Here is a 21,632-nt window from a genome sequence, read left to right as displayed (position 1 = left end):
GTCCTAAATTTTCTTGGCACAAGAGGACAAACCCCGGGTATTTACCCCAGACAACATAACTGCTTCAATAGCGCTTTTGCTTATGCTAAAAAAAAATACTCCTAATTGTAATTATTTTTTGTGAACATGTGACTAAAAAAAGGAGTACAGCACAACAGGTTCCTGTTGTGCATCAGGATAATAATCCAGTAAATGCTCCAATACAAAAAAACAAATCAACAGCACAACTGTGCTTAAAATTATGAAACAATAAATTTAACTCCATTTTTTCAGAACTGGTCGTGGAACACAAACATTGTCTTGGTAAATGCCTCATTCCTTATTTATATTTATTTATTTATCTCTACTTTTATTTTAGGTTCAGGAGATGCATGTGGAGGTTTGGTACATGGCGATATTGCTTGTTGCTGAGGCTCAGTGTAAGAATGATCCTGTCACCAAGGTAATCAGCACAGTAACTGATCGGTACCTTTCCATTCCATGTACCCCTCCCACCCTTCTTCCTTAAGCAGTCCCCAGTGTCTACTGTTTCCATCTCTGTATCCATGTATACTCAATATTTAGCTCCCACTTATATATGAGAACACACCTTATTTGATTTTCTATTCCTGCATTAGTTTGCTTAGGATAATGGCCATCTGCATTCATGTCCCTGCAAAAGACATGACTGTGTTCTTTTTGATGGTTACATAGTATCCCATGGTGTATATGTACCAGTTTCTTTATGCAGTCTACTATTGATAGACATCTTGGCTGACTCTGTGTCTTTGCTCTTTGCTAAGGTTACTAGCTCTATAATGAACATATGAATGCATATGTCTTTTTGGTAAAATGATTTATATTCTTTTGGATGTATACCCAGTAGCAGGATTTCTGGGTCAAATAGTAGTTCCATTTTAAGTTATTTGAAATATTTCCACGTTGCTTTGCACAGTGGTTGGAGTAATTTACATTTCTACCAGCAATGTATAAGTGTTCCCTTTTCTCTGCAGCCTTGGCAACATCTATTGTTTTTTTGACTTTTTAATAATAGACATTCTGACTGGTGTGAGGTGGTATTTCATTATGGTTTTGATTTTCATTACTCTAATGATCAATGATAATGAGCGTTTTAAAAATGTATTTGTTTATCACATATATGTCTCTTCTGAGAAGTATCTGTTTATGTCCTTTGCCCACTCTTTAATGGGGTTATTTGTTTTTTGTTGGTTGAATTATTTAAGTTCCTTATAGATTCTGGATATTGGGCCTTTGTCAGATACAGAGTTTGTGAATATTTTCTCCCATTCTGTGGGTTGTCTCTTTCCTCTGTTGATAGTTTATTTTGCTGTGTGGAATCTTTTCAATTTGGTTAGGTACTACTTGTCAATTTTTGTTTTCGTTGCACTTGCTTTCAAAGACTCAGTCATAATTTGTTTGCCAAGGCCGATGTCCAGAACGGTATTTCCTAGGTTTTCTTCTAGGGTTTTTATTATTTTAGGCCTTATATTTAAGTGTTTAATCTACCTTTAGTTAGTTTTTGTATACGGTGAAAAGAAGTGGTCAAGATTCAATATTCTGCAAATAACCAGCCATTTATCCCAGCACCATTTATTGAATTGGAAGTCCTTTTCCCACTGTTTGTTATTGTTAACTTTGTTGGCCAGGTGCCGTGGCTCACGCCTGTAATCCTAGCACTTTGAGAGGCCAAGGCAGGTGGATCACCTGAGGTCAGGAGTTCAAGACCAGCCTGGCCAATGTGGTGAAACCTCATCTCTACTAAAAGTACAAAAATTAGCCAGGCCTGGTGGCAGGTGCCTGTAATCCCAGCTACATGAAGGCTGAGGCAGGAGAATCGCTTGAACCTGGGAGGTGGAGGTTGCAGTGAGCCGTGATTGTGCTATTGCACTCCAGCCTGGGTGACTAGAGTGAAACTCCATCTCAAAAAAAAAAAAAAAGAAAAAAACTTTGTCAAAGACCAGTTGGTTGTATTTGTGCAGCTTTGTGAGTTCTGTATCCTGTTCCATTGTTCCACGTGTTGTTTTTGTACCAGTACCATGATGTTTTGGTTATTGTAGCCTTGCAGTATAGTTTGAAGTTGGGTAGTGTGATGCCTAGTGGCTTTGTTCTTTCTGGTTAGCTTTGCAATTCAGGCTCTAAAATTCATATGAATTTTAGAATAGTTTTTTTCTAAATCTGTGAAAAACGACATTGATAGTTTGATAAGAATAATACTGAATTTATACATTTCTTTGGGCAATTTGGCCATTTTAACATTATTAATTCTTCTAATCCATGAGCTTGGACTGTTTCTTCACTTGTTTGTGTCACTTTTTATTTATTTCAGTAGTGTTTTGTAATTCTTCTTGCAGAGATGTTTCACCTCCATGGTAAGCTGTATGCCTAGGTATTTTAATCTTTCTGAGGCTATTGTAAATGAGACTGCATTCTTTATTTAATTCTCAGTTTGGATATTATTGGTGTATAGAAATGCTACTGATTTTTATACGTTGATATTGTATCCTGATACTTCAATGAAGTCGTTTATCAGTTCCAGGAGGCTTCTGGCAAAATATTTGGGGTTTTCTAGGTATAGGATCATATCTTCTGCAAAGAGAGATAGTTTAACTGCCTCTCTTCCTATTTAGATGCCTTTAATTTTATTATCTTGCCTGATTGCTCTGGCTAGGACTTTCAGTAGTATGCTGAATAAGAGTGGTGAGAATGAGCATCCTTGTCTTGTTCCAGTTCTCCAAGGGAATGCTTCCAGCTTTTGCCTATTCAGTACCTCATGCCTTATTGAACCATGTAAAAATGTATAGTGCAACTAAGCATTCTTGAATGATGTCTGTTTAGATAGCGAGCATCAGTGACTTATAGTTTATTAACAAATATATTTTGTTACTTCCAAAACATAGAAAATGATCTCTACCTGATAAAGGCATTTAACAATAAAAATATGAAAAAAGGAAACATTTATACCAAAGAAGGCCTTGTAAAAACCAAAAAAGATTATACTGCAAATATTTAATATTAAAAGATATCATTCTTAAGATAAAAAGTAAAAAAAAAAAAAAAAAGCTTAAAGGATTAATTACTCTCTCCCATAGTCTTGATCTTTGTTTCATGACAAATATTCCAGGTGTAGGAAGTGTTTTTGAATTTTTGTTGAAGTTGGTCACATGTGTAAGTGCATCTTAGAGCTTCTTTATACTGGGTGTTAACGCATATATTGGTTCATGCAAATATTTTGTTGGCTTACTCTGATACTGATTTTATTTGTGTGTGTTTGATGAAAATCTCCATTGCTTTTCTAATTCAGATTTTCAGATGTTTGTAATTTCAAGTCACAATATTTCACAAAGAATATCATGTTCCTTCTTTGCATGTCTTCTGTTAAATTATTTACAAAGAACTATAGTCTGTAGTTAACAAGGTTAATAGCACTCCACAGAATCTCTTTCAAAATTGCCAATCTAAGGACTTTTTTGCTCCAAAGCTTGCTATTTCTTGGGGAACTACACAACAGAGTATACTGTATATAAAGTATACTGTGCACACATATTTATTAATGTTTATTTCATTTGCAAGAATGACTAAGCATTAGCAGCATACAGAGCCAGAAAAACACACATAATATGGCAGTGGCTACAAATAACACTGATTAGAAATTGTTGGCTTCTTGCCACATGTTTTTGTGCTGGCTCATAGAAATGCTGACCTTAATCTTTGACTTCTAGTCTGCTTTTTCCACTTTTGTTTTCAATTTATTGTCAGTAAATTATTAAATTCCTTTGAACCAGTAACATTCCTATGTTGCTTTGTAAGCTTTACTTTTCATATGAGAATTATAATACTTTTTTCTGTTTTCATGATTTATTGAATAATTTTTCACAGGATTTGAAATTTGGAAAAGCCTATAAAGTTTTCAGAAAATTCCAGAAAAAAGATTCCACACAGAAGCATTTAACTATATTTAAACATATGAGATACAGCTGATGGAAACATAATATTTGACTTGGAAACCATTATTGTAAAAACTAATACATCATCTTTCTTTCCTGCTTCAAATATTCATCAAGTGCCTACAATGTGAAAGACATTATCCTGAGTACTCACATGAAAACAAAAACAAAATGGAGTTGTAGATGCTGGCAAGGCTGTGGAGAAAAAGGAATGCTTGCATACTGTTGGTGGAAATGTAAATTGATTTAGCCCATATGGAGAGCAGTTTGGAGATTTCTGAAAGAACTTAGTACTATCATTCAACCCAGAAAGCCCATTACTGGGTATATATTGAAAAAAATCATTCTACTAAAAAGACACATGCATTTGCATGTTAATCTCAACACTATTCATCATAGCAAAGACATGGAATCAACATAGGTGCCCATCAACAGTGGACTGGTTAAAGAAACTGGTACATATACACCATGAAATACTATGTAGTCATAAAAAAGAATAAGATCACATCCTTTTCAGCAACATGGATGCGGCAAGAGACAATCATCCTAAGTGAATCAATGCAGGAACAGAACACCCAATACTGCATGTTCTCACTTATAAGTGGGCTCTAAACATGGGGTACTCATGGCCATAAAGCTGTGGACAATAGACACTGGGGACATCTAGCGGGGAGAGGGAGGGATGGGGCCAAGTGTTGAAAACCTCTCAGGTACTATGCTCACTACCTGGGTGATGAGATCATTTGTATTCCAAACCTCAGCATCACATAATATACCCATGTAACAAACCTGCACATTTACTCACTAAAATAAAAGTATCGAAATTATTTTTTTAATGAGTTGTATGGGGTCTTGCCCTCAAGTGGCCTTAGGAATAAAAGGTGATTAGCTAGAACATGCAGTAGAATATAAATTAGCATAAAGAGCATCTAGGACAAAGAAAGAGGTGGAGATAAGCCATAATGGGATAGCATTGGAAAGATAGTTATTACAACTCTATCTATTCCAAATAAATTCCAAATACTTATTCTAAAATACACAGATTTAAGATAACTGAGAGCAGTGGTGATGGGGAGGGGAGATTATAATACAAACACAGACACTAAAACTGGATTACCTAGCTTCTAATTTCAGATATCCCCAAAATTTTCCAAATGTATGTAGTTTCTTAAATTCCCTATGCCTTCACTTCTAACTCAGTTAAATGGAAAAATAATGCAATTACTTGAAATAGTTATTCTGATTATTAAATAAGCTAATACATGTAAAGCTCTTAAAAGGGTAAGCGGAGCATAATAACCAATCAATAAGCATTAATTCTTATTTTTGTTGTTGTTGCATTTAATATTTTTCCTGGATAAATAACCAATATGGAAAAGGCACAAATGTGGGAAATGAGGCTAGGTGCAGTGATTTATGCCTGTAATCCCAGCATTTTGAGAGGCTGAGGCAGGTTCATCACCTGAGGTCAGGAGTTCGAGACTAGCTGGGCCAACATGGTGGAACCTCATCTCTATTAAAAATACAAAAATTAGCCAGATGTGGTAGGGTGCACCTGTAGGCCCAACTACTCGGGAGGCTGAGGTAGAAGAATCGCTTGAATCCAGGAGGTGGAGGTTGCAGTGAGTGGAGATCACATCACTGCCCTCCAGCCTAGGTGACAGAGCAAGACTGTGTCTCAAAAAAATAAATAAAATAAAATAAAGTATATAAACTTTTGAGCAGGAAAATTTTTAAAAGCAACATGTATTCACAATAAAAAAAATGTGGGAAATGGAAGACTGATAGAGAAATAGTGGGTAATTTTGTTTAGTTAGAGCATGAACGTACAAAAATAAAATGAGTAGAAAACAAAATTTTAACTTTCTCTCTCTGTTTCTAACCCATTAACATATTCAATATTATCCCTTAAAAACCATCTATGGCTGCACTTTTGTTTCTACAATAGTAGCTTTCAGCAGATCAACACTCCTACTGAACAAAAATAAAAAGCTTATAAAATTATATATATAGCTATGTCTATATATCTAGGAATAAATGGTCCAAGACTGCTGAGAGGCAAGCCATGGAGAGATGAGTTCATGTTTCATAGTTACTTTTTCTAGTTATAGCTCCTCATTGTGAGAATCCATCAAGATGCTGACATCCTAGACTTTGCCCAGGAAAAGAGGCACTACCTGGTGTGGGGGTAGGCATGGGGGTAGATAAATAAGAAGAGCTTTGACTATCATGGAGCTGAAAAAAAATGACAAATTATCTGTCCAATATCTTGCTGAGCAGAGACAGGTAGAGAACTAAACCTGACACGAGGCAAGAAAATACATTTCCATACTCTAGTAGCGGATAATTAAAAGTACAATTTTTAAAGCTCCCAGTACAATTATGTGGAAATCATAATATGCTTAGGAATATGTTTTATAAGACACATATAAAAATTCTATACTAGGAAATAAAAGGAAACATTGGTGAGAAAAATTAAAGAAGACCTAAATAAATGAAGAGGTATCTTATGTTCATGATTTGAAAGAATCAATACAGTTAAATTATCAACTCTGGCTATATTAAACTATTGAATTGATCCTATGCATTCAGCCACATGTTTATAGAAACTGACATGCTGTTGTTAGTCTACAAGAATATATGCAAATAAATAAGTATTTCTATTACATGTATTCTAGATAAAACAGAACAAAGTTGGAGGTTCTTATACTAATTGACTTCAAAACTTAATATAAAGCTACATTAATCAAGGCAATGTGATTCAGGCATGAGGATTAACAAATAAGTGAATAGCACAGTATATAAAGCCCCCAAATAGTCATTTGATTTTTCAACCAATGTGCCAAAGCAATCCAAGGAAGAGAGAAAGCCTGTTTAAAAATAATGTAGTTTGGATATCCATAAGAAAAAAGAAAAACAATAAGTGTTTAAGCCTTGACTCCCAGCTCACCATTTACTTAAACATTAATTTGAGGTTGATTATACAACCTAAACATAAAAATTAACATTATGAAGTCTTTATAAGGCAAGTTACCTTTTGAGAGAAAATGTCTTTATTATACGAAGGAAAGCAACAGTTTCTTAGCTAGGACACTGGAAGCAATCAACATTGAAGAAAAAAGTTGAACTGTACATTACCAAAATGCTCATGAAGAACACTGATTGGCATGTCAATACTAAGGAAAAAATATTTTCAATAAACATATGTAGCTGATGAAGGACTGTTACCTAGGATATATAAAGGGTTCCCATAACTCAATAATAAAAAGACAAAGAAGCAAAAATTTTTAATGGTTTCTATAGACACAAAATAAGATATACAAATATCCAATATGCATATGAAACACCAGGGAACACTGGTCATCATAGAAATAAAATTTAAAACCATAATAAGAAAATCACACCCACTCAAATGGCTAAATTTATAAGAACTGGCAATATTAAATGTTGGTGAAGATCATAAGCTTTGATGCATTGCTGTAGGGAGTATAATATGATACTTCCACTTTGAAAAAGGGCTGAACATTTTATGTAAAACTAAAGATAAGTTTAGAACTAAAAGAGTAGAAAATTTTCCATTATCAGCCATAGTGGAGTAAGAAGTGTTAAATTTATCCTTCCCTCTTAAACAAGTAAGAAACAAAAAAAAATATGACACAATGATTTACAGATCTTATAAAACAAGCAAACACAAGATAGTGATTCCTGAAGGACAAGATATAAGGTGAGCCCTAAGATTAAAACAGCTACTTCCTGAGTTTCCAGTTCAAGTTGGAGGAAAAGAGAACTTAGAGGTTAGCAGTCTATCTCAGTTGAGGCAATGATGAGAATTTAAAGAGGCCAAGGGAGCTAAAATTCACATAGCTGAATAACATAGAGAAGAGAGCTTCATGAAGAGGAGAGAACTACACAGAGAGAGCCACAGAGGCCTGTAGGAGGTTCCCTTCAAGTATTAAGCTAAGTATTGATTAGTATTTGTATGTGAGGAAACTGAGAGTGGGAAAGGAACAGGTATAATAATTTCTATAGACCACACACACTGTCAGCAGTTATAAGAAGCCTTGTATTCCTTGGGGCTTTGGGTTGGGTATTCAGAGATGTATCATCCTAGCAGCAGGACCAAATTAGTTCTGGAATAAAGACTACGCTGGCCTTGACTCACAAGTTTTAAAAACAAGCCTCAAAAAAGATCAAATTATTTATAATAATTTTATTGTATCTCACAATAAAACTGGAAAAACAGCTTAAGGAATCCAAAAAGCAAAAATCAACCTAATATTCAATAATGCAAAATTCGTAATCTTTAGTATTCAGTTCTAAAACTGACCAGACAGGCAAAAAACAGGAAAAATATATCCATAATGAGGAGAAAAATAAACCATTATAAATGTCTCTTAATAAAGTTAGTAGAGAAAGACATTAAGCCAGCTATTATAAATATACTGCAGATGTCCAAGAATGTAGAAGACATAAAGAGCATGTTAACAGGAGATATGTTAGATATTAGAAAGACTCAAATTGAATTTCTAGAGGTGGAAAATATGCTGGAACAGGACAATAGCAGATTAGACAAGACACCACACAAGAAAACCTTAGTGAACTAATTCTGCATTGATACAAACTGTCCAAAAATAAACAGAAAAAAACAAAAAGACTGAAAACAGAATGGGTGGAGTCTCAGTGAGCTGTAGGACAATTTCAAGCAGGCTAATATATGTGTAACTTGTTCCACACAAGAGGCATGAGTTGGGGAGAAAGGAAAAACACATGAAGAAAATATAGCCAACATTTTTCCAAATTTGATGAAAACCGTGAGCCCAGTGCTATAGACTGAATATGTTTCTCCCACCCCAAATTTATAAGTTGAAACCTTAATATCCAATGATGGCAGACACCTCATGAGTGGAATTAGTGCCTCATAAAAAAGACCCTGGAAAGCTCCCTCACTCTTATCTGCCATTTAAGGACAAAGCAAGAAGATGGCTTTGAACCAAAAAGTGAATCCTCACTACTGAATCTGGTAGCATCTTGACATTGGACTTCCCAGCCTCCAGAACTGTGAAAAATACATTTATGTTGTTTATAAACCACCGAGTCACCCGGCCTATGGTACTCTATTATAGCAAGCAAAACAGACCAATACACATAGACCTAAGAAGTTCAGTAAATCCCAAGTAAAAGGAACATGAAGAAAACTACGCCGTCACCTCATAATTGAATTGCTTAAATGCAGTGATAAAGAGAAAATCTTAAAAGCACACCAAAAAAATATACACAAAATATGCTGAGTAACATACATAAAAATCACAGTTAACTTTTTATCAGAAAACAACAACAAAAAAGACAGTGGAGCAGTATATTTAATGTTCTGAAAGAAAAACCAAAGAAACAACCTAGAGTTCTATATCTAACAAAAATATCTTTCAAAAATAAAGGTGACCTAGACTTCTTCATAGAAAAGCTGAAAGAATTTTTCACCTGCATACTTCAGAAAATTTCAAAGGAAGTCATTGAAATAGAAGAAAATGATACAGATGGAAATTTGGGTCCACACACAAAAAAGAGCACCTGATATTGTGAATATGCAGAAATACAGTGGGAGATTTCAAAGCCTTTCTCTCAATAAGTAATAGAACATGAAGGCAAAAATTATGATTATAAAAACTATTGAACATGACTATCAAACAACTTGACTTAGTTTGGCATTTATAAACCACTCTATCTAAGAATAATAGAAAACACATTATTTCCAGGTGGACACTTGACCAATATTCTGGGTCATAAAACAAGTCCCAATATGTTTAAAAGTTTTTATGTCATATCAAATATGTTCTATCATTTAGATGAAATTAAATTCGGAATCAAAAAGAGAAAAATATGTGAAAAATCCCTAAATGTTTGATAGCAAAAAACATGTCTATGTAACCTATGGAACAAAGAAGAAAGTTTTCAAAAAGTACTTTGAACTTAATTTAAATGAAAATAAAACGTAAGAACATTTTTGGTGTCCATGCTTGTATCAGAGAAAAATAGAGGTCTCAAGTCATTGACTTAAGCCCTGAATTTAAGAGAATAGGTAAAGAAGAGCAAAGTAAACCCAATGTAGAAAGAAAATAACAATAAAAGTAAAGGAAGAAGTAAGTAAAATACCAAACAGAAAAATACAGAAAATCAGTAAAATCAAAAGAGGTGATCGATAAAAATTTTAAATATGAAACCAGAATAATCAAGAAAACAAAGAAGACAATTTAAAAATATCAGAAATGAGAGAGTAGGCATCACTAGACTTTCTATAGACATTAAAAGGATAATAAAGGATACTATGGACACATTTATGGAAATAAATTTCACAAGTTAGATGGAATGAACAAATATCTTAAAATACATATAATTCCAAAACTCACAAAGAAAGATAATCTGAAAAGCCCTATATCTACGAAGAAATTGATTTTGTATTTAAAAGCATTCCTAGAAAGAATAATGCCTCAGATGGCTTTGTTGATGAATTCTACCAAACATTTAAGGAAAAAATACTATCAATTTTATACAATTGATATTTGAGAATACAGAAGAAGAAACATCCATACCATTTTATGAAGTTATCATTACCCAAACACCAAAACTAGACAAACAGTATAATAAAAGCAAACTAGAGGCCAATATCTCTGCTAAACATAGAGGCAACTATTCTCAAGAAAGATTTGGAAATTAAATCTAACAATACATTTATATAGAAAGTAAGGTATTATAATCAAGTAGAATTCCTTCCAGGAATTCAATGTTTGTTTAACACTTGAAAATCAATTAATGTAATTAATAATACTAACCAACTGAAAAATTAAAACCATGTGATCTTAATTGACACAACATATTTGACAAAATCAACATGTATTCATGATTAAAACTCTTAGTAGAGGAGAAATAAAATGAAACTTCTTCTATTTAACGGAAAGAATCTATTAAAAACTTACAGCATCATACTTAATGATAAAATACTTCATAGTTTCTTTGTAAGACTGGAAATGAGATAATAATTTCTACTCTTACCATTTCAATTCAACAGTCTCAGAAGTCCTAACCATGCAAATAAAAGGCATACAGATTAGAAAGGGAGAAGTAAAATGGTTTTTATCTGCAGATGAGATAATTTTCTATGTAGAAAATACTATGTAATCTATGGAAAAAGTACTAGAAATAATGAGTGACTTTAGGAAAATTGCAGGATATGAAGTCAGTGTACAAATATAAATTCTATTTCTATATTCTGGAAATGAACAACCAGAAAGTAAAATTGAAAATAACAATTTTATTTGTAATATATTTATACTTTAATTACATTATTTCTCCTCTAGTTTAATTTATAGATAGATGACAGATAGATAGATAGATAGATAGATAGATAGATAGATAGATAGATAGATTTAATATTATCTTCATCAAAATCCTGGAAGCCTTTTCTGCTGAAAATGACTAGGTGATCCTTACATTTATTTAAGCAATGCAAATAATCTAGAATTACCAAACTATTTTTGACAAAGAATAACAAATACAGAGAACCTAGAGTATCTGATTTTAAGATTTATTTCAATACTGCAATAATCAAGACAGTATGGTAATGGCATAAAGATGGAATTATAAGCCAAAAAAACAGGATAGACAGTGCATAAATAGACCTACAATGTGTGCAATTGATTTCTGGCCAAGGAACTGAGGAAACTAAATGGGGAGAGAATAATATTTATATCACACTGTACTGGAACTACTGGATAGTCATATGCAAAAGAACTTAGACTTTATCTCACACAATATTAAAAAACTCAAATTGAATCATAGAGCTACATGGGAAAGTTAAAACTATATAAGTTCAAGAAGAAACCAAGAGGACATTTTAGTAATCTTGGCTCTGACAAAGATTTCTTAAAGTAGGACCCAGCACGCTTAAAATATATATAAAATAATTTGGACTTCATTAAATTTTAAACATTTGTCCTTCAATATACATATTTAAGGAAACCAAAAGGAAAGCTATGAATTGGAAGAAAACATTTACAAAACACATGCATGAAAAGAGAAAGTTCTTGTATCATATATATAACATATATAATACTGACAAAAATAAGAAAAATAAATCAGTAAAAATGGAAAAATATTTAACAGAAGTATCACATGCAAAAAATATACAGATGCAAAAATATCACATGCAAAAAATATATAGATGGAAAGTAAGCACCTGAAAAGTTGCTTAATATTATTAGTCATGAGGAAGGTGCAAATTAAAACCAAAATAAAATACCACTATACATTTGCTGAAACAGCAAAAGTTTAAAAGACAGTCTGTATCAGATATTGGCATGCATGTGTTACAACTGAAGCTCTCTTTCATTGCTTCTGAAAATGGAAAATAGTACAACCGTTTGAAAAATATTTTGGCAGTTGCTTGGGAAACTAAACATGTACTTATCATGTGAACAGCCATTCTATCTACTCTTAAGAATATAGCCGAGAGAAATAAAAGCACATGCTCACACCAGGACTTTTACACAATTACAAGTATCAGCTTTATTTGTAATAGCCCAGACAACTTAAACCAACCCAAATATCTATCAAAATGAGAATGAATACATTACGGCACATCTGTGCAGTAGAATACTCCTCTGCAAAACAGAAACAAAGCAAAACAAAAAGAAATTGTGGATATTGATTCAACTGATGGTTGTTCATGATTGATAGTGATGATGAGCAATACTAATATTAAGATAAATATTTAATTATGCTAAATAAAATAAGAAAGACCAACAAAAACCACTTGTGATTTCATTTATATAAAATTCTAGAAATTGCAAAGTAATCCACAACAAGAGAAAGTAGATTGTCTGAGAATAGGTGAGAGGAGAAAAAAAAATGGCTTACAAAAGGGCCATGAGAAAAGTTCTTGGGGCTGGGTGCAGTGGCTCATGCCTGTAGTTGCGGTGCTTTGGGAGGCTGAGGCAGGAGAATTGTTTGAGGCCAGGAGTTTGAAACCAGCCTGGGCAACACAGTGAGACCACATCTCTGCAAATAAAAAATTTAAAAAATTAGCCAAGTGTGGTGGTGCTTGTCTGTATTCCCAGCTACTTGGGAGGCTTAGGTGAGAGGATCACTTGATCCCAGGACTTTGAGGCTGCAGTGAGCTATAATCTTACCACTGCACTGCAGCCTGGGTGACAGAGTGAAACCCTGTCTCTGCAAAATCAAAAAGAAATAAAATAAAAATTATAAGTTCTTGGTATGATGCATATGTTCTTTATCTTGATCCTAGTGACAGGCTTATTTGTATACACATGTGTCAAAACCCATCCAATGTTACACTTTACATATGTGTAATTTGTCATATAAATAGCCAAAAGCTGGAAACAGCACATACATCCAGGAAGAGGATAGTACACAAGCTGGAGAGTATACATAAAATGGAATATTACTTATCAATGAAAATGAGCAAATTGTTGATACATGAAACAATTTGGATGGATCTCAAAAACATTATGCTGAGTGAAAGAAGCTTTTCACAAGAGTATCTACTGTATGATTATACTGTATGATTCTGATACAGGAGGGGGATGGGGAAGAGCTGGGTAGAGAAGGGCAGGGTTGCTGGCTAGGGCTCCACACTCAGGTCTGTGCCTATGGACCTAAGTGAGGACAGGCATTTGTTTTCATTCCCAAATGTTGCATTTTACAAGACAGCCCTGGCCTGCCACGTCCTGTGCTTATAAAAACCCTAAGACCCTAATGGGCACACACACAAATGGCTAGACTTTGAGAGGAATACACTCGCAGAAGAACACACAGACGCTGACAGGCCATTAATGACAGAACAACGCAGAAGCCAAAGGAAATTCAGCTGAAGGTGAGCAGAGGAGATCCCAGCCTCTAAGCAGCCCAACTCCAAGGGAAGACCACCTTCCCACTCCACGTCCCTAATCGCTCCCCATCCATCTGTTGATAGCTACCTCCACCATTCAACAAAACCTTGCATTCATTCTCTAAGCCCATGATTTGATTTTTCTGGCACACTAGAGCAAGAACCTCAGTATACTGAAAGCCCTCTGTCATTGTGACAAGGCAGAAGGTCTAACTGAGCCTATTAACACAAGCTGCCTGCAGAGGGCTAAGCTGAAAGAGCACCCTGTTACATACGCCCAGTGGGGCTTCAGGAGCTGTAAACACTCAACCCTAGATGCTGCCATGGGGTCAGAGCCCATGTACTCCACGACCTGCCCATCTGCATGCTCCCCTAGGGGTTTGAGCTGTGGAGCACCAAAGAAGCAAGCCACTCCCTCACTGCATGCCCTGTGAGGGGGATAAGGGAACTTTTCCCGTTTCAATTCCATTTATTAGAACAGGCAAGACTACTCCATGGTTAAAAAAAAAAGAAAAATCACAACAGTGGTTGCCCTTTGGTTGTAGGACCAGGGATTTAGTGGAAGTGAGGCAGGGCAGGTGAATCCCAAAATTAGGGCATAGCCTGGGAGGGTTCTTGGCCTCACCCAGGAAAGAATTCAAGGGTGAGCTGGAGGTATTAGACAGCAACTTTTATCGAAGCGGCATTGCACAGCAGCAGCAGAGGTACTTCTCCTTGCAGAGCAGGGCTACCCCATAAGCAGTGTACCCAAAGTAGCAGCTCAGAGGCAGTTCTGCAGTCAAATTTATACCCGCTTTTAATTACATGAAAATTATCAGATGTATTATGCAGAAATTTCCGGAAAAGCATGGTAACTTCTAGATTGTCAGGTCATTGACATGGAAAGGGGTGGTAACTTCTGGATGTTGCCATGGCAATGGTAAACTGACATGGCACATTGATGAGTGTGTCTTATGAAAATCTACTTTCACCTTGAACCTGTTTTAGCTAGTTCTCAATTTGGTCCAGTGACTGAACCCCACCTCTGGAGTTGAGTCCGACCTCCTATCTCAGAAGGTGGCAAGAGAAAAAATTGGGGGATGACTGATGATCCTGGATCTTAATAGGAGTTTGAGTTGTACAGTTGTATGCATTTGGTGAGACTCTTCAAATAGTACACTCATGAATTGTGCATCTCATGGTAAATTTTATTTCAAAAGAATAAAAAAAACCAAGTCAGATATTGATCTAGTTAATGAGGTCTGCAGCTTACTTCAAAATCTATTTTTTTTAAAAAAAGATGATTGCTGAATGAATAGGAGACAGATAAGTGATAAAGCAAATATAGTAAAATATTAATTGTAAAAACTAGGTATTAGATATATGAGTATATCCCACTTTCTTAGGCTTTTTTTTGTTTGTTTTTTTTTTTGTTTTGTTTTTGCCTATAATCATCTTCTATAACTTTGTATATGGTCCTATCAAGAGGTAAAGTCTATTTTCCATTCTTTGAATCTGTCCTGGCTTTGTGACTTGCCTTGGTCAAAAAAATGTGACAGAATCATTTTCCAGCTCTAAGACTAGATCTCAAAAGGCAGTCTGCCTTTCATCTGCCTCCTTCTCATGGACAGTGCCAGGTTAGCTGGCTTGAGAATGACTGTCCACATAGAGAGTCCACATGTTGCCGCCAAGGCCAACTAAGAGCCCATCAACCCCAAATATGGGAGAAAGCATGACCAGGTTCAGCAGAGATGCCCGTTTGACCCTCAGCTGACCATAGATGCATGAGTGAGCCCAGCCAAGAATGGGAGAACAACCTAACTGAGAGTTTATGAGACAGCAATAGCTATCAACCTTTTTTTTTTTTTTTTTTTTTTTTTTAACAGAGTCTTGCTCAGTCGCCCAGGCTGGAGTGCAGTGGTGCAATTTTGGCTCACTGCAAGCTCCGCCTCCTGGGTTCACACCATTCTCCTGCCTCAGCCTCCCCAGTAGCTGGGACTACTGGTGCCCGCCACCACATTCAGCTAATTTTTTTTGTATTTTTAGTAGAGACGGGGTTTCACTGTGTTAGCCAGGATGGTCTCGATCTCCTGACCTCGTGACCCACCTGCCTCAGCCTCCCAAAGTGTTGGGATTACAGGCGTGAGCCACCATGCCTGGCCCTTTTTTTTTTTTGACACAGTCTTGCTCTGTCACCAGGCTGGAGTGCGGTGGCATGATCTTGGCTCACTGCAACTTCCGCCTCCCGGGTTCAAACCATTCTCCTGCCTCAGCCTCCTGAGTAGCTGGGATTACAGGTGCCCGCCACCACTCCCAGCTAATTTTTGTATTTTTAGTAGAGACAGGGTTTCACCATGTTGGTCAGGATGGTCTTGATCTCCTGACCTCGTGATCCACCCTTCTCGGCCTCCCAAAGTGCTGGGATTACAGGCGTAAGCCACCACGCCTGACCTAGCTATCAATCTTTGGAACATTACATAATCTCTCTCAACTTCAACTTTTCCATAGTATCTATATCATAGGGTTGTGATTAGATGACTCACCCAAATGGCTTAGAACAGTGGAAAATGCATAAATCCTTCAAATCATTGCCTATTAATGCTATCTCTACTACCTCAGAGAGTTTCCTTAAAGAAAACTCAAAACTCTGATTGCCAAATTCTTCAGAAATATCAGTAGAAAGCATAGAAATGATTTATTAATGTTTGCCAAGCCACTGCTCTTTTGCTTTGATGCCAGTCCAAATTGAGGCTTGTCATATATCTAAACTGAACCTGGAAAAGAGAAGAAATAGTAGATCAAATTTGAATTTGGCTATTTGCCTCTATTTCAGAAAGCTAAGAGCTCTCTCAGAGGGCAGCACAGGGAAGCAGGTGACTTTCTATTATTCCATATCATATTGCTTTGCGTCATTTCTGGCACTAAAGTCACACTTCATTTAAAAGGCAAGTGGCCTGAGCTGAAACCTTGCCCAACATTTTCCCCACCAAATATAAACATCCATTTTCAAAGAATGTGGTCCCTTAAGTCTGTTTTCGAAGAGAATTGATCAGGTGACTTGGCACAGGGGATGGAACCCCTTAAAATTACCAAAGCTGTCAGTGCTTCACACAAAGGTGGCTGCCAAAAGTTCTGGGACTTATGCAAACCCTTTGCCATTCAAATGAACAGGCATCCTGAAACGGAAAACATTTAACCAAAAAATTGCCTAAAAATAAGTATGTCTGTACCTGGCAATGAAGAATGAGTTACTCCTCCATAGGAGGCCAGTGACAGCATTATACAGTGTCTGGGTCAAGCCCATCTCTAGGCAAGAAACCGTGGCTGGGCTGGGCTTGGCTGACATTTCAATACTAATGAGGTGGCGCACTGTTCACGGTTACCTCTTTTCTTTTACAAAGTGTCACTGAAACATACTTACTAAAAACACTGCTTTGAAAACACTTGGCAGACATTTTCCCTGTATTTTCACCATGGGAGATTATGATAAAGCCCCCAAACGCATCTCTTTCTAGAGTCAGCTGTGGTTCAATAGAGGTAGCAGCAGCTGGTATTTAACCCTGTGGTATAAAAACACCAGCAGCCAGGCCTGTGTTCCTTAGGGTGTCCCTGGTGTTAAATCACCCATCCTTCCATGTAGGCCTCTTCTTGGGGTGGAGGATGGGATATTTACTAGGACACCAGTCTTATGAAAGAGTGGCTGGTGGTGGGGTGGCGCTATATACCCTGGATAGGACATTTCTGTCCCCAAAATTGATGTCTCATGTACTTCTAGCAAGCATCCTTTAAAATAAAGGTGAAAACACAGCAAGCTTGTCTATCTACCAGTTCAGGAAAGATGGGGTGTCTCTCTTGTTCTTGGCTTAGCAGAACATTTATGAAATTAGGAGTTGAAGGTTTGGTACGCGGAGGCTTCAGAATGTTTAGTGCAAACCTTATAGCTATGGAAGACACTTTGCCCCAGAGTTCAGCAGTCCAGGGGATGTTGTTAGTGTTACATGAAGAAAGGTCTTATACTGTCATCTATATCTGGCAAATGCTGAGATAAACTAGGTTATTTCCTACAGGAGTTCTTAGGACCTGGAAGGTGCACCTGAAAGCAGGAGGTGGAATACACAGGCTGCCCAAACTCATTTAATAATGCCATTTTTTTTTCTATTCCCACAGAGCATGAAATAGTTGTCAGAAAATATTGTGGGAAATGTAGCCTTAAGGTAACCATGAGAAAGTGTATGTGACATGGTTAATATAGCCCTAGAAATAGAAATAGGCTTTAGCTTACTGGGGCAATTGAAATCACAGATTTTCTAGCATAGCCCTAATTCTCAAGTTGGAAGCTGCCATCTATATAATCACAGGAAGTGGAGAAAAACAGTGTCGAGATGACTGTCCTTGAGTGGGAGTGAGGTCAAGCCTCACATGGATGTCCAGGAATACCATTAGGCAAATGGTTAGAGTGAGCCTGCAGCAGCACTAAGTACACTCAGGAAAGAAGAAAGGAGGCCCTATTCTGGCTCAGCGCTCATGCCAGCTTTCCTTGCAGCTGCCCACAGGGCCCCAAGCCCATGGGAACATTTTATCTACCCATGGGAAGAATATGCAATACTCCTAACCATTGCATACAATGGAATACAGAGAATTGATTATTTACTAAAGTTATCAAGGAGCCTGAGAAAATTAAACCCTTTCCTTAGACAGCTGCCCGTGTGGTGAGAACTCTGGACTTTGTGTTAAAAGACCAGTGACCCCGTCTCAATAAGCAACTCAGATCCCACATCTTCATTCCCTGATCCTCAAAATGAGAAAGTCAACTAAGATACTAAGATGCCTGTAAGGTGAAAAATCAGAAAGTCTGCCTCTGTATCAGAGCCCTTTTCCTCACCTTCTCTAATTCAACACCCCAGTGACACCTTAGTCTCTTAGGCAGGGAGAAAAAGGAGAAGGAGGAATGAGCTGTTACAAGCCATTTCTAACCTTCTTTATGCAGTTTACTCTTCAGGGAAAGAGCTATTCAGTAATGGTAATACTTTCCCAGAGATGGGCAAAATGGTTTAGGTGTTGTGGCACTAACACGGTTGCTATTTCTGTCTATAGCCATTGCCTTTTTGGGGTGCTTGAATAACAAATAGTAACTCCTTCATTCCTTTATTAAATGGATAAGATAAATCTATAGGAAGCAGTCCATTCCTTTAGATGTATCATTTTTTGTTAAATTTTGTATGTCCTTAATTTAGGCTTGTGGCAGATTTTGATGTAGACTGAAGTTTTGCATTTGATATAAAGCTCCTGTTTCTTATTTCTATATACTGTAAAGAAATAGGTAATTATTAGCCTCTTGATATTACCAAAAATAGTGGACTGAGCAGTCCAAAATTAGGTTTAAATATGACAAATGGCATGTAGCCATACAGCTTCTTGATAATCACTGCAGTGCACAATGAAATTTACCCAGTGTACTGAATAATAATGAATGCTGCTAATAATACAAATTGGTGTTTTAGGATTACCTTTTATCATAATACCAAACTTACTGTGAAATCTAAATAGCTATGTATATTTCCAAAGGGTATTAGTACAATAGTACTAAATCAATTCGTGCAATTCTTTGCATTGTGTTGCTGTCAATGTTCTCATAGTGTTTGTTTATGTTGTTAGTTAATATGATCATTATATACTCCACAAATGGTGTGTCTTACATGATGTTTGCACCACTTTCCATATTCAAGCTAGAAGATTCTGATGTTCTGCTTCTTAAAGTGTTGTTTTCAATTATTGGCAAAAGGGGATCGTATTTAAGAACTTGAAGTAAATGTTCAGATGTGTTCTTTTGAAGTAATCACAGGAAAATTATATTGCCCCAGTAGTCTCTGCAAAGATGTTTTGTAATGATGCAGCCATTCTTGAATGGCTTACCTCAAAAAGCAAAATTGAATTTGATTCATTCTTCAGGGAACACTATACTGCAACTTGTTGATGAATAAAGCTCTCAGGTCATTTCATTCTGTTCCTAATGACTAAGTAGCAGGAATGGCTTTGCCACTGGGTGGACAACGTAGGTGTTTACTTCTATGAGGGGATTGAGAAACTACAAGATTCTTGATAAGCCTAAATAGCCAATAATTCTAAAATGGCATATGTTTTATGCCACAGGATATGATTTTACATTACAGCTTCATTTTGTGGGATGGAACCACTAAGGCATTAATAGGGATATATTTATATCAGAGCAGCCTGACTTATACTGACTTATACTTATATCATTGTCAGTCCCCGACACTGAATGAGGTTAACTTTTCTGACCCAAGAGGAGCTTATGCTGGAGAAAGCTCAGAAAAAGCATGTATTGATGGGTATCTACTATACAAGATAAAGACAGAGTGCTGAAGGCCAAAGGGAACACACTTTCTGACCTTTTCCAATCTTATTTAGTGCCATTTCTAATCTAAGGACTGCTTTACTGTGGCTGAAAGAGAAAACACAGTCAAGGGCTCTAGTGACCACCAGGAGCTGCAGTTTTTCATGCCTTGATATACTTTAATGTTCTTCTTAAGCATGTGGGCATGGTTTTAATGTAAGCTGCTCCAAAAACACCTTAAAAAATTGCTTCAAAGGGCGAGGTACGGTGGCTCACGCTTGTAATCCCAGCACTTTGGGAGGCCAAGGCGGGTGGATCATGAGGTCAGGAGATCGAGACCATCCTGGCCAACATGGTGAAACCCCATCTCTACTAAAAATACAAAAATATTAGCTAGGCATGTAGTGTGCTCCTGTAGTCCCAGCTACTTGGGAGGCTGAGGCAGGAGAATCGCTTGAATCCGGGAGGCGGAGGTTACAGTGAGCCGAGATCAAGCCACTGCACTCCAGCCTGGAGACAGAGTGAGACTCTGTCTCAAAAAACAAAAACAAAAACAAACAAACAAAAAAACTGCTTCAAAGAAATGATACAGAGCTGAAGTAGAAGGCAATCCATCCACTCATAACTTATCACTCCACACATTAACACACACATGCTCACGTATTTATTCACTATCACCACTATAATCAGCTTAGCAGTTGGCAAACTTCCTGTAATAAATGCTGATATTCATTGATACTCACACGACTAGGCTTGTCAAGCATAAGAGCTTCTGGCTCGCCACTGCAGTCTTGGGCCCAAAGTCTCTAAGTTAGCTTTATAACCTAGGTATTGGTATCTGTGGCAGGGAGGCAGCAACTCAGGATAACAGTGCGTATTTCATTGTGATGTCAAGGGATGAAGCAGGGGAGATGTAAAAACAGCAAATAACTGTAAGGTGCTAACTACAGCATAAAAAGCCTGTTTCTTGGTAAATGGTTAATTGACAAAAGTCAGTTGCTTTCTTATATATCAGCAATGAATATCTGGAATTTGAAATTAAATACACAATATCATTTATATTAGAATCAAAAAATGAAATGCTTAGGTATAAATCTAATGAAATAAGCACAAAGTCTTTATGAGGAAAACTATAAAATTCTGATAAAAAAATTAAAGAAGATCTAAATAAATATAGAAATATTCTATATATATGGAAAGGGTAATTCAATATTGTTAAGATCTCATTTTTTCCCAACTTGCTCTATAGATTCAATGCAATCCCAATCAAAATCTCAGCAAGTTACTTTGTGGGTATCAACAAACTGATTCTAAAGTTTATATGGAGAGGCAAAAGACCCAGAAAAGCCAGTACAAGATGGAAAAAAGATCGAAGTCAGAGTACTGAAATTCACCAAAATAAAAACTTCCTATAAAGCTACAGTAATCAAAACAATGTGGTATTTGTGAAACA

The 21,632-nt window shown here is 36.4% G+C and overlaps 1 long non-coding RNA gene across 1 annotated transcript in view; it reads left to right on the top strand.

Moving 5' to 3' along the window:
* LOC129030357 (uncharacterized) overlaps positions 1 to 21,632 on the top strand; it is a 156,916-nt gene that overhangs the window by 13,447 nt on the left and 121,837 nt on the right. Inside the window, exon 2 of the long non-coding RNA XR_008500628.1 lies at positions 359 to 442. This is a non-coding gene — a long non-coding RNA (uncharacterized LOC129030357). The remainder of the gene's footprint in view (positions 1 to 358; positions 443 to 21,632) is intronic.

This window comes from Pongo pygmaeus, chromosome 12 (genome assembly GCF_028885625.2).
Source record: "Pongo pygmaeus isolate AG05252 chromosome 12, NHGRI_mPonPyg2-v2.0_pri, whole genome shotgun sequence".
Classification (NCBI taxonomy): domain Eukaryota; kingdom Metazoa; phylum Chordata; class Mammalia; order Primates; family Hominidae; genus Pongo; species Pongo pygmaeus.
This window is presented reverse-complemented; position numbering and strand designations above follow the sequence as displayed.